Below are 15,107 nucleotides of genomic sequence, written 5' to 3' on the forward strand. Positions count from 1 at the left end.
GGAATCTTGGATTTAAATTCACCTCTGTCTGTACCCAGAGTTGAAAATCACTCTTGAGTTTATTTTCCTTCATCTGGCAAATAAATAGGTTTAACTACATAATTTTTAAAATACTTTCCAGTCCCATTGCCTTATGACTTTTTGTTAGGGTACCACATTATTGTATGCAGATCAGACAGCTTTCCTAATTCTGTTTTCACCTTCTCATGTGAAGTAAATGATGACAAAATTATAACATAGAATTGTCATGGTCTCCTCATGAGTATTGGGCTATGGCATTAAGGGAAAAGATAAGTTCTTCTTGTGGCCAAATCCCTTCCATAAGTTTATATTTAGATAGTTAATCCATAAGGTGAAAGTCTACATCATTATATGAAGCATAATATAAAAATATCAGTGGTATTTTGTTCGCTGACCAGAGTAAAATGTGGGAGAAAACCTCACTACATAGGCACTAGAGTCAGACAGCTTCAGCCCAGAAACACATTTCCAACACTTTTAGCTCTCTGAATTGGACAAATAACTTAAACCTCATTTCCTTACTTATACAAAAATGGGGTGATCATATTTATCTCAAAGATTACTGGGAGTTTGTGGTGACATTTGACACACAGTAATTTTTATCATTTAAAATAATGGGGGAAAGCTTTATTGATAATAACCAAACTGGAAAAATCTAAGTGTTCAACAGGGAAATGAGTAAAAATATATGACATTTTCATACAATGGAATATCACTTAGCAATAAAAGAATTAAAAACAATACACAGAGCCTCATGGGTGAATCTCAAACACATTATGTTGAGCCAAAAAAGCCAAGCAGAAAAGGGCACTTATTATATGTCAGTTTATATGAAGTCTGTTATGGGCTGAATTGTATGCTCCCCAAATTTAATACTGAAGCCTTGGCCCCCAGTACCTCAGAATGTGACTGTATTTGGAGATAAGGTATTTAAAAATGTGATGAAGTTAAAATGAGGTCATTAGGGTGAGCCTTTATCCAATCTGGCTGTTGTCCTTACAATAAGAGGAAATTTACACAGAGAAAATCAAGAAATTTCATGCACAGAGGGAAGACTACATGAGGACACAGTGAGGAGATGACCATCTCCTCTACATGTCAAGGAAAGAGGCCTCAGGAGAAACCAACCCTGCCCACACCTTGATCTTAGACTTCCAGCCTCCAGAATGTGAGAGAATAAAGTTCTGTTGTGTGAGCCCCCCCAGTCTGTGGCACTTGGTTATGGCAGCCTGAGCAAAGTAACACAAAGTCTAAGAATGAAAGTTGGAACAGTGTGGCTTCTAGGAAGAAAGATTGACTGAAATAGAAAACTAATGAACTTTCTGGATGAAAGTTACATACATAGGTATTGCATTGAAAGTCATTAAATGGCACACTAAAGTATGTGTATTTCACTGACTATAAATCTTACCTTAAGAAAAATAATCTCTACATGGAGGTTGCAGTGGACCAAATGATTGTGTCTCCTCAAAATTCGTATGTTAAAACCCTAACATCCAAGATGATGGTATTAGGGCCCTATGGGAGATATTGATAATTCAGTCCTGAGGATGGGGCCCCCATGATAGTGTTAGTGCCCTGGTAAAAGAGACCCCAGAGAGCTCCCTCACCCCTTCCTCCATGGGAGGACACAGGAGAAGACACCATCTATGAGCCAGGGAGAGGGCTGCCACCAGACACTGAATGTGTCAGGGCCTTGATCTTGCACTTCCCAGCTTCCAGACTGTGAGAAATAAGTGTTTGTTGTTCAAACCACCCAGTCTTTGATATTTTTATTAACGATAGAACAGACTGAACAGGCTAAGGTAGAAGTATAAAGCTTTTCCCAGCTGTGTCTAGCTTTGTATTTGCTTGCATATATCTTCTCTGAAATAATTGATTATTCTCAGAAGACATTATGAGCAAAATTTTAAATATATATATATTTCAGTGGTTTGAAAACATTTTCGTGGTGGGATAGCATAAGTTTCATTGGTGATTTTTTTTTATTATTTTTATTCATTGATTTATCTGTTCATTTTTTAATCAAATAACTAGTGACTCTGCATGCATTATGAGTGGATACAGAAATCAGTAAGACTTTCTCCCCAAGCCCTCTTTCCAGGGCTCATTTTTAATAAAGGAGATAATATAAACAATCTTCATACAAGGCAGAAAGTTGCTAATGACATTGACTAACAAGGAATAAATCTGTGGGTATCAAGGGGTAAAGAAGATATGAAACTGCGAGGCCTTCATGACCATGAAATTGAGCGTGTGCACCACAGTAGAACCCCAGTTGTGCTCGCTGTGTGAGCGAGTGACTTCACAGCAGGGTGTTTTGAAAGGCAGAATGGAATAAAGTACATTAAAGCAGTGAGGCACAGCACACAGTAGCTGTTTAAGAAAAGTGTCTCCGTACAATTTCATGATACACATACCTTAAAACATGCTCCTAAATGTAGTGATAAATTTAGTCCTTTTCACTCATCAAAAAAAAAATACTTCTGATTTGTGAAAATGGGTGTGCATTTCCTTGCACCGCCATGAGAAAACAGAATGCTAATGAGGCAATTTAATTTGCATTTACAATGTACTTGGTGTATTGGCATTTATAGACGTTAGTACAGCTCATAAGGAATTCATTATTGATCATGGTTGTAATGATAGCCCCTAAATAAAACAAGGTGAATATTTGGTTTTCTTTTCTTTTCTTTTCTTTTTAATTGAAGAGAAGTTGATTTACAATGTTGTGTTAGTTTCTGGTGCACAGCAAAGTGATTCAGTTATATACATATACATATATAGATATAGATATAGATTCTCTTTCATATTCTTTTCCATTATGGTTTATTACAGGATATTGAATATAGTTTCCTGTGCTCTACAGTAGGACCTTGTTGTTTATCTATTTTATATATAATACAAATCTTAAAAGTTTAGTCTTAAATGAAATCTCTTCATTGGCTCCCTGAATAAATTCAGGCTGATGACCAAGGTATACAGAACTCCTTGGGAGTGGGCACCCTAAGTTCCAGCCATTTAGAACCTTCTGACATTCTTCAAATGTGTCAGGTGACCACAGAGTTCTTCGTTCCCACTCAGGAGATTCCTTTGTTCTCTCGCCTCACAACCCTGCCTCTCAGGGTCTCCTAGTCAATACCCACCTGTCTTTGATGCTCAGATCGAAAACTGCTTCATTCATGAAGACCCTTACTCTAGACGTTTGATATCTGTAAAAACTTCCATCAAAGGACATGCATCACTTCATTAAAATTTGGGGTTTAGAGCTCTCTTTTTCTCTCCCCTTGAAGGAGAGGTTATTTTGTGCTTCTTGTTTGTAGCCCCATTGCCTGTCATGGGACCTGTGCACATGATAATATGCTCTCACGTGATAATTGTGAGATGAGTGTATGGATAAATGAGTGAATGGATGGATGAATCAAAGAACGAGTGTTTTTTGTGGCATGTATGGAGTGAAGATGGGGTTGGGGAAGGAGTGGGGGAAAATCATGATCTTTAAGATTCCATAATAACAAACTCTTCCAAATATGTTTTCAAAAAATAACACAACACAGGATTTTAGGGCTAAATGTTGTGCATTTTGCGTGAAGGATACATTTATCCCAAGGGAAAGAGGAGATGACTTACTATTACTAATCCTGACCACAGGTATATTTCATAGAAGAATGCATTTTTATCAGATAATATTGCTATATCTTATTAAAGCAAAATTTACATATACATTTTATTGTAGTCATGGAATTAGTCGATGCAGAAAGGAGAAACTCAACGTACAACGTGAATCAATGCAGCCTCAAAAAGAGGAACTGTCAGTGCAGTGGGGTCCACACAGCCTTGATGTATGCCACACTCCAACTTAAAACTTTCTAGCCATGTCTTAAAACTACATAGTGACGTGTATTTAGCCCTGACCAGGTGCCCGGCTGTGTTCTAAGTGCTTTGTTACCGTATTTTACTCAATCTTACAATGGCCTAATGAGATAGGCGTCGTTAGACCCTGTATGCAAGTGTAAAAATCCACGTCCAGAGACGAAAATGAACTGGCTGCACACATATGTTGGGGGAGCAGGGAAGCTTGGTCTGTGAAACCAGTGGCTGAGCTTTTAGTCTCTGCCCTCTGCTCCTTTGTGACACTTGCAGAGCTGCCTGACCTGGGGCTTCGTTTTTGTCATCTCTAACATTTAAGGGAACTAGGAATTTCAAAACTTCTCTTTAATACTCATTGTTGTTTGTTTGTTCTCTTTCTCCACTGGAATGGGGATTGGCCAAAGTCGCTCTCACAAAAATACTGTAACTGAAGATAGATACACATTTTTGTCATATACGGAAACACTCTCAGAATTGGCTGCATACTCAGACACTGTGATCATCTGTTTCCACAGGGTAGGATTGATGAGGCTTTACCCTTGCTGTCAGGATGAAGATCTTTGATTGTCTCGCCCTTATGACTGCAATTGGACTTGGCCTGTTTCATATTTTCGGGGAAACCTTGTCTGTGCCACTAGAGAATAGCTCATCAGAACACCATGGTCGGCACCAACAATGGGGATTTTGAAAATAATTGCAATGATCTGACTCTCATTACAAGAATTTTTGTATCATTTTATTCAATTAAAATATGAAATCCATTAAATGTCATGTCTGAATTATGGCAACAGCTGTGAAAATTATTTCTCTGCCTCCACCCTCATGTCTTTCTAATACATTCATGTGACTGTGGAAATAATGATCTTTTAAAATGCAGATATGGGTATTCCATTCCTGTGTTTAAATATATGGATAAATCTTAACGACTTCAAAGGAGTCTAACCTTCCCAGCAGGACCTAAACGTCCATCAAGACCTGCGTTTCTACCTGCGCTTGCATCACTCCCTGCCTCCTTGTACTCTGATGTCCAGGAACCCTGGGTGGTGTTTCTCCAACATCTCAGCCTTGACCTTGTTCTACTGTCTGCCAGGAGCCTCTCCCCTCACCCTCATGCAGGGGCAATTCTTACAAAGAAAGGAGAAAAAGAAAAATATTGTTTAATAACTCATGAACATATTTGAAAAACATTGAAAATATATTAGTAGATATAATCCAGAAATGTTGTTATTATGATTGAGTTGGCCTTACTTCATAGTTCATAGTGAGTCTGACATTGTGAAATGTGTCAGTGTCAATCACCATACGTATTTTTATTAATTCATAAAAGATAAATACCATGTGATCATCTCAGTACATCCTGGAAAATAATTGAATAGATTCAGCAATGATTTATAAGAAATATCATAGCAGACCAGGAAAAAAAGAAATTCCCTTAACCTGAAAAAAAGTTAGGTGCAAAATACCTAGAAGCTACTAAATAGTAGAATATTAATTTAGGATAAAGTCAAGAATGTTGGCTATCTATACTTCAACATCCCACTGGAGGCCTTAGCCATGCAATAATTCAAAAAAATGGTAGGGGTTAAAGTTCTCAAAGTTTGGAAAAGAAAACCCCAAACTATCACTATTTGCAGATGATACAATTATCTAAATCTGGCTGCCTAAATTTTTTATTTTAGATTCTTATAGAAAAAGGTGCCATTTGTACAACACATCGTATACTCTTGGCTCCAAGGCTCTGGTAGCCCTAGGACAAGCATAACTGATTGGATAAAATTTTCAACATGTTTACAACCCATTTAAGGCACCCCAGTAGTGTAGACCTGGTCTACGAAAAATCACAAATAGTAGAAACGAATTGTTAGAATTTAAAATTAAGTTTAGCAGGGAGGTGCTTTATCTTCCCTCACTGCATTGGTGAGGGAGACCTTCCAGTTGTAGGGTCACAGGGATGGCAAAGCACAGGACACCCAACACCGGAAAGCTGAGATTGACGGCTGTTTATTAATCACAGAGTCTCAGAGCCTGGGGAGGGGGACACAGCACATTACACAGGCCACACGGGGGCTGCGCTTGGGAACAGAGAGAACAACCAGGGCTTACAGGGGGCAAGCTCTGGAGGATCAGTAGGGCCAGGTGCCCCTGGTTCCCACAGGTGGATGTGGTTGGTTTGTTTGAATAAACCCATGGGCTGGCAGGAAAGCAAGGTCACTTCTCCAGGATGAGCAGGAACTGGGCCTGGTTCCCTTGATAAGGAGGGTCTGTCTAGGGGACCTTGTCTTCAGGATCACCGTAAGGAGGGGGACTTGCAGGTGGGCATTCAAGGTCACCTGGTTTTCCCACATGTCATGACAGCACATAGTATCAGGCTTTAATTTTAGTTCTTATACTACAAGGTGCCAGATCTAAAATCCTCATTAAAAATTCACCTACATTTCTATACATCGACTACAGCATTTGGAAAACACAAATTTTTAAATAATTTTTACAAAAGTAGAAACAAGCAGAAAGAAACCAACAATAAAGTTATCAGTAGAGACTCAAAACCTTTCTGAACATAACTATAAGCCTTTATTCAAAACAATTAAATAAACAAAAAAATGCATTGTATCCATTGATTGGAGGGCTCCTTGTAAAAATACCAGTTCTTCCAAAAATTTGTTTGAAAAATCAATTAAATTTTTCATGGAACTTGAAAAGTGCATTCCTTAATTATATAGAATTTGCAAAAAATTGCAAATTATTTAGTCAGGTGGAAAGAATCACTCTCCTTAACGTTAGGACTTATTATAAAGCTGTAATATTTAGGATGGTGTGGGCTGCCACAGACTTATAGAAACAAATCAGAACAGAAAGAAACATATTACACTGGCCCCCCAAACAGAACTATATCTGAATCTAATAAGGAAGAACTCTTCAATAAACAGTACAAGGACAACAGTTATCCATATATTTTTAAAAAGTAAAATAGATCCTGACTCCATCTCATACCTTCCCTCCAAAATTAATCCCAAATGGATCACAGAATTAAATGCAAAGTCAAGCTTTAAAAAATGTGACATGGGAATTGTCAGAATATTTTCTTGTCCCCAAAGAAAGAAAAACATTCTTTGGCAATGCCCAACCCATAAGGAAAACAAGCACTTGTTAACTTGGTTTACATTAAAATTAATAAATTCTATTAAATAAAAGTCACCATAAAGACATTGACCATAGGGAGAAGATATTTGCAAAACATGTAACTAAAAAGCATTAGTTTTCATAATATATATAAAAAAAAAAAACTGGTAAGAATGAGAAAAGGGCAGGTGTGCACACACACACAAATTAGACAAAACAAGCCAAAGACATGAGCGATCACTGTACAGAAGGGAAAACAGAGACATCCATACAAATACGGAAATAAACTCAACAATCCTAGTAATCATAAGAAGGAAAATTAAAACCACAATGGGATAACACTTCACAACCAGTAGTATAAAATGGTAAAATAGTTTTGGAAATTGATTTGGCATTTCTTAGAAATGATGAAATGGACACATGTTGGCTGAGCATTTCCACTCGACATAAGCCTTGGAAAATTCTTATTTTAAGAACCAGATGTTCAGCGTGAGGAGATTTGCATCTGTTGTGGGTCGTTGCCACCCACCCAGCTCCACATCCTCCCGTCCTTGCCTGCTTTGTGTTAATAGGGACGGGTCCTGCTAGCAGTTCTCTCTGCCGGCTGGCCACAGCTGGGCTCCATCTTTGGAGAGAATAAGAGAACGGGAAGGTCCCTCCATACCATGGCAGGGAAAGGGAGTCCTTTCCTGGTTCTGTCCAGCTTTGTTTACCTGGCAGCCAGCAGGTTGGCACGCAGGGGACCCAGCAGCGTGCACCTCTGTGGCCCTCATGGGCCAGCTACATTCTGATCCTTCCAGCAAATTCCTCCACCACTTGGAGATGACCGTCTTGATGGACCAGCTCTGTCCACATCCTCCAGCAAGCACCTTCCTCCTTGGGGCTGCTGTCGCCGTCAGCAGTGCCTTCTCCAAAGAGGCCAGAGTCTCAGCCTTGCTCTTCCTGGTCTCTCTCCCCGAGAGCAGTAAGTGCTGTCTGCATTTGCCCCTGCTCTACTCCCGCCCATTCTCCCCCCACCCCACTTTTTTTGTAGTGGAGAGTGTTTTACCAGCTAACAATTCTTTGTATTAAATTTTCACCTTTCTCCCTGGTGGATCTCAGCTGAATCCTGATGTTTATATGTATAACAATGTGTATAGCAACATGTTTTATAGTTAAAAATATATTGGAAAAATAAATATTCATCAGTGATAGATTATATAATTAAATTGTGCTACACATATGTAAAATAAAGTGTATAGCAGTGAAAATAAACCAGATCTATACACATAAACATAAGTGAAACTAAAAAGTATCATGTTGGTTGAAAAAAGAAACCATAGAAGATTATGCAGAGAGTATTCATATATGTAAATTTTTAAAACTGGCAAAATCAAGGAACATATTACTTAGAGATATACCCATATTTGTAAACCAAAATAATAATAAGGAAATCTAAGCAGAAAATTGTTCATCATGTCTGCCCTCTGGGACAAGATGACAAATGTGCTCAACTGGATGGTGTCAGTATTATTCTATTTCTTAAGGTGAGCAGAGCACATAGGGTTTTTTGTTATAATATTGTGTTTTTAAAATGTGTCTATACCTATATATGTGTATATATAAAATAATTCTTTTTTATTTTAAATGTGTGTAAGTAGGGCAAGATTTGCTAAGTCTAAAATCAAGAGAAGATATCACAAGTTATAATAACACCAAAAATAAAGTTTAGATTTCCAAATCATCAGGCAGATATATTACTACAACTATGAGTAATAAATTAATTAATAAATAGATCAAATATATGATGAATATAAACATAAGATAAAACAATATAATGATAAATTATATCAATAGATTATTAATAAATGAATCAAGCGTTTGAAAATAAACAAATAATCAATGCTAGTGATCACATCACTGCAATTGAAACAATGCAATATATTCCTTTACTTAGTTACGTTTTAAATAAATGAAATTGTCCTGATGCCAGGCTGGCCAGTATTTGGATTACAGTTGCTTCTGTTCTGTCAACATTTCCTTATATCAAACAAGGGTAAAACTAATATTTTATTCACCATGAGTACATAAAGTTGTCCAGTTTAGTAAAGATGAGAGAACAAAGGATCCATGGACACAAGCTTCTTCCTTTCACACATTTGTGGAAAGTTTGTCTGAAAGAGAATTGCTACATTTAAAATATTTGCAGTGGAGAATCCATTCCTTTCCCTTTTCCCATTTAACTTCCTATTAAAACCTGTCTTAGCCCTTCAACCAGGGGTCCAATTCATGCACATCACCCAATGGAGACATCCTGGATGGAAGGTTCTTTGTGCAGGAAATCAGAACGCGTCTCATGTGTCTCAGATCGCCGCAGGTGCCTTTACATCTGACTGAGCCTCACTGTTTCTGAAGCATGAATTTTCAGCTTTGTGGAAAGTGGAACAGCAGGGGATCTGCAGTGATTGCTACCTGGGTCGTTGTTCCAATTTGAATGTTTTACAGGTCTTTTCCCTTGAAAAATGTTTTCTAACGTAGGTCATGCTTCTCAGGAGTCACGGACTGGAGACTGGTGTTTGCTCTTATTTTTTCTTACAAACCTAGAACTATTTCTACCACTACAGGGAACCTTGAGGGCCACCCTTGTACAGTGGTTCCAAATGTGAATAATGATCAGAAGCTCCTGGGAAGAGAAAAAATCAAAATTAAAAATCCCAAGAACGTCTGCTAGAGAAGGGATAGGTGCTTAGCCCACTTTGGAACCATTCTGGGAAGTTTCCATGTTTTCTAATCAGCAAACGCATCCAGGTTTAGTGACAGGGCTGGTGCAAGTAGGCGGTACTCTCATGTTCCTGATGCAGAAGTGGCGTTTATACCAGTTGCAGTAGGTAGAGTTCTGGCATTTAGTTTTTAACCACAGCAGTGAGGCCATTGGTGCATGTTTGGGCAGGGGGGTGCCTCCAAAGCTCAGCCTAGAGTCAACCATTCTGCATACTTAATGTCTTTTAATAAGTGTCTTTTGTGCTTGAAGTAGAGAGGTTTTGTTGTCACAACAGACAACTCTGTCCAACAAGGAAATTGACCAAACCAACTGCATGTATAGTTTTGGAGCCCAGGGAATATTAGTGTCATGGGATTTTTTCCCCACATTGCCTTGGAGCAAATTAAAGGCATTTATCCAGAAATTAAGAAAAAATTGAAAAAAATATATAAATATCTTCCTTCCTTCCTTTCTTCCTTCCCTTCGTCCTTTCTTTCCTCCTTCCTTCCTTCCTTCCTCCCTCCCTTCCTTCTTTCTTCTTTCTTTCTTTCTTTCTTCCTATCGATCTTTCTTTCTTCCTATCTTTCTTTCTTTCTTTCTTCTTTCTTTCTTTCTTTTCCTTTATTTCTTTCTTCTTAAGCTAGAACAACAAATTCAGAGGTCCATTAATAATAGAAAAGCTGAATACCCAGGCCAGGCTAGATACTGGAGACAAACTTTAGTAGATCCTATCACACAGGGAAATCACGTTTTCATATAAGAGCCTGTGTTACACCATCACAATGTTATTTCCCAAATGGAGTGGCAGGTATGTGGTATCCTCACTGGGTCAGCAAGAGGGCTCTCCAGATCTGCTTCAAGATCAGGGGAGAGGGTCAGTGAGAGGGACTCAGAGGCAGGACTTACACTTACTCTCTTTTCAGGCCCTGATGCAGCTGCCACCCCACTGGCCCTGTGGCCTTGGCTACGTGGGGCACTTTCTCAAGAGCACAGGGCCCCTGGGCTTGTAAACTCTGTTCAAGCAGTAAGTATGTAAGGTTACTGCTTCTCAGCCTAACCATAAAGCTGCAGGTACATGCAGAAAATTGAAGAAATTGCCCAATAAAATTTCCAGTCCTTCAGGCATAAAAATGGGAGATGAGCAGCCTGAAATTTAGAGCCATTTTCTTGCCTAACTCACTGTGGGCAAACCGCAAGGTGTCTGGCAAACCGCAAGGTTTCACCATCTTCTTTATTTACATTATATATATTCCTGTATGAATATTCCTATCATAAATTTCTATATTTAGAGTTTGACTTTGGATTGAGATGCCTTGGGCACAGAGAGAGAATAAAATCCGGTTCTTCCATTTTCTAGCTATAATTCAGTTCAATTTTCCAAGCCTTTGTTTTCCCATCTGTGAAGTGTACAGCCAACTTCATTCTGCTGTGCCGAGCCAGTGAGAGAACCAATATCTGATGGCTGGTACAAAGTCAGGGGTCAAACAATGTCCAGGATTTCATAACCACGGATACCTAAATATATAGGTTAGTAATTGTCGTATAATTTTTCGTACGCTCATTAGTTTAACAAGCAATTTCTAGAACGGAGAGAGTGATGTGGGAAGTGTGTTGGAGGGCATAGGAGATCTTAATCTAGAAGAAATGTTTTACGGGAAGCACAGAAGAAGAGGACTGTTGACACAGATAGACAACCCGAGAGTGATGGTAAAATAATATCATTCTTCTTCTGGGGACAAGGACCACTTCAGCTTCAATCATTCCAGGACTAATGAGGACCCACAGACCCTCTAGAGGGAAGCTGAAGAAAATTAGGGACACGAATTAGAATATGTTAAATAGTCTTGCAGCTACGAATGATGATTACTGGCTGACAAATAGGTCACAGAAGACTGTGCTGTTTACTGCTGGTGTTAATCTCTTAGCCACAAGTGGGAGCCAAGGCTTCGGTGCCTGCACTTTTTCTTCCCCTAAGTGCTGTGCCTACGTAATGCATAGACTAATCTACTTAGAATTTATGTACTTGCAAACGACATCTGAGACTGTTTAGACATTTTTATTAACTTCTAAGTAAAGTTGATTTCTCATTCTTGTAATGGTCCAGAGACTGGAGATGCTAAATGACTCTCGGATTCTCCTATTCATTAGTTCATGTCTTCACACTTATCTCATGGGGAAAAAATTTACAAAGATAGAGAAATGGGGAAAAATGACTTCTTCAGACAATTTGAAGGCAGAAAAAGTTGATTGGGAATTATCCTAATTATCTCCCTCACCACACTGGACCCTGTAGGTGGAGTGATTTAAGCCATAACTACTTCTCAGATTAATGAGACTGAAGTGTGATTTTTCTTATTCTAGGTCAAGTTTCACTAGATGTTTTTCAAACTTCAACATTGGACTAACAGAGAGCAAATGGCACTCTACAGAAATCCACTGACTTCTGTCCTACTGGTGGATTGATTTGTTCATGTGCACCTCAGACAGGAAAGCACTTGCTTCCATCTGGGTCTGGTCCAAATTGAGAACGCATTGCCTTTTGGTTTGATGTGGAAAACATCTTTTATGTCTGAATTCTTTCTCTGTCTCTGCCTATGAAGATACTTGCTCCTCTGAATCCAGAGGGATCGTGCACTGTTAATTGCATCTGAGAGAAATATCAGGATAGTGCATGCCCATTAAAAATGTGTATTTTCACAGTGTAATAAAGCACCAACCAATTGTATATTTTTCATGCAGGATCTCAAGAAGGTTTACGTGGGGTTCCAATGAAGAAGATAACCAGTGGGATTAAATAGTTCCCACATTCCTAGGAACAAACAATGAGCATCAGTTACTCGTAGCTCCTATAAGATTGTTGTGTGTAAACTGTATGTGACCAAATTTCCCTGATCAGCTTGAAGCAGAAGATTCCAACTGTGTGAGAGCGCTGGGGCGGGAGAAGTTGTGGTCACTCTCCTCATTGGGCAGCGCGGGTTCCTTATGCTGGGAAAGTGGGGGGCTGCTTTTCTTCTCTCTGAAGCCGAAAGGAGTCAGGCTCAATGTCTGAAGGAAGGGCAACCTGAGGAGAGAGGCAGGAGTTCTTGGAAGAGGTGAGTCTGCATCTTCCAGAGATAGGAGGTGTGTGCAAACACGGACACATCTCTCCACCTGTGATTCAGAGGTTCAGAAGAACTCATGCGGTAAGGATTATTTGTCAAGTGATTCTGAGCGAAAGGTGAGGTCACCATCTCTTCCCTCTAGTTCCTTGTAGCCTTTGGAGAGTGTTGAAAGGGTCCTGAATTTTTATTTTTCACTTCCACAAGAAAGAACCATGGAGATGAATGGAGGAGCAAGATATCAATATATGGCCCAGCAAATGCAACCCCCATCTCTGAAAATACGATGGGAGTATATACGAGGATTGGTGCTAACAGGTAATCTATCTTCACACCTGAGATGGCCATTGGTGATGCATGTGACCAAGGTGAAGCTGAGGGTCCCCACGAGGAGCCACACATCACCCACACAGAAATCACCACTCACCATGTGCAGGAAAGAGCCAGAGCTATATCAGGAATGCATTCCTTCCTCAACACTGGGCTAGCCACGCAAAAAGGTATCTCATCCCTGCCCCTGTTCCCCTTTCTACCAAATGGCAGTGCCACTAGGGAAGCTGAGGAGGTATCTGAAAGTGAGATATCCCTCCCTCATCCCCAAGCTGCAGAGGTGATAGCAATGCCTGCGCTGGAGGCTAGGGTAAAATTTTTAAAGTTTCATAAATAAAATTGAACAGAAGTTTATGGATTCTCCCTAATTATAACTCCAGGATTAGAAAAGTTCATGCAGTGTTGCACGAATGAAAGCTGTGATTGGAAAAAGCAATAAATGTATTATCACAAGATTATTTATTTTGATCAATTCACAACTATTCTGAGTACCTACTATATAAGACCCTGGTCTTGATTCTAAGTGTATAAAGATAAAATGCCCAGGCTCCTATCTTCTGAAATTTATAATCTAGGTAGGCAGATAGTCAATGACAATATAGTTTGATACATGCCATGATACACCAGGTAGTGTTACAATGGGAAGAGATTCCCCAGCCAAAGTGGGAGGATACACCTTTAGGGTGGGGAGTTGGGAGGTGCAGAGATAAAATGGTGCAGATTATAGGAAAGTGTTTCTACAGGAGGGGATACTTGGTCTGAGGTTTGAGAATAGACTGGGTGCTGCATCACTTTTCAGAGAGAGAGAAGAAGAGGGGGAGGCAGCATAAGAAAAGATGTAGTGATTATAGTGTATGCTTTCTCAGGAAATTGAGCATAGTTCATTAAATCTGGAGCAGAGTTTGTGTGCAAAAGAGTGTGAGGAGTTGAGAATGAGGAGATCCTGGTCAGAGAGATGTAAGCAGAGTCTTGTGAATTGTAACAACAACTGAAAGATTCTTCAGTGCAAACACCAACTCAGACTAAGCAGAAAGGCTTGTCAGAAGGGACAATCATGACTAAATAACCAATGCATGTCAGATTCACTCTGGGTCTCGGGGATTCTTGTCTTGAATAATGAACTGACCTTCATGTGAAAACATCTGTAAGGATTAAACAAATAAGAATGCATATAAAAATGTTGGACTAGTCAGCCATTGTTCAAGTATATTCATTTCACAATGTGATAAGTGCTTAGTTTGAATTAATTAAGATAGTTTCCCAGAACAATTTGCTACTGTAAACAAGCATCTGATGATATTGGAGTGTGACCTAGTGATGCATCTAAGAAAGGTTAAACCAAGATTGTAGCTGCCGGAAGGATTAAATTATCATATTAGTGACTTAATAATTCCCATAAATGGGTTTACATGTAGCGGTATTAACGTATGTCCTCAGATCAGTCCCCTAGGAAAGGTTCAATTAAAGAACGGTCCCTGGATTGAATATTTCCCCAAGAAGAAGAATGTGGCAAAGCAGTTTGGGTTAATTCATTTGAAGTGGTCTCTGTGTTCTCTCACTGGTCTCCCCCTTCCGTATATTTTCCTAAATGCTTGGCATTTATTGAGTAAATATTTATGCAGGACTGACAGTATATTTGAATATTGTGAGAGGGATAAAAGACAACATACAAGATTGTCCTCATATAAAAGAGCTTGAACATCTACTGAGAGAGGCACAGCCTACATAGATAGATCTATTGTGTAACGTTGCAGGTAGCATAGCACTGAGCTCCAGAGAGAGGGGCTGGATCATAGGTGCTTAATTCTTCTCTTAAAACTTCACCCTTTCTCTCCTAGCAAAGGAGACAGAGACTTCTTGTTTACAATAACAGATCTGAGTGGTCCATAAGCTACAGTGACTTTCTTCTGTCACAATTTGGTTTCGGT

The sequence above is a fragment of the Balaenoptera acutorostrata genome, chromosome 12, assembly GCF_949987535.1.
Source record: "Balaenoptera acutorostrata chromosome 12, mBalAcu1.1, whole genome shotgun sequence".
Lineage (NCBI taxonomy): Eukaryota > Metazoa > Chordata > Mammalia > Artiodactyla > Balaenopteridae > Balaenoptera > Balaenoptera acutorostrata.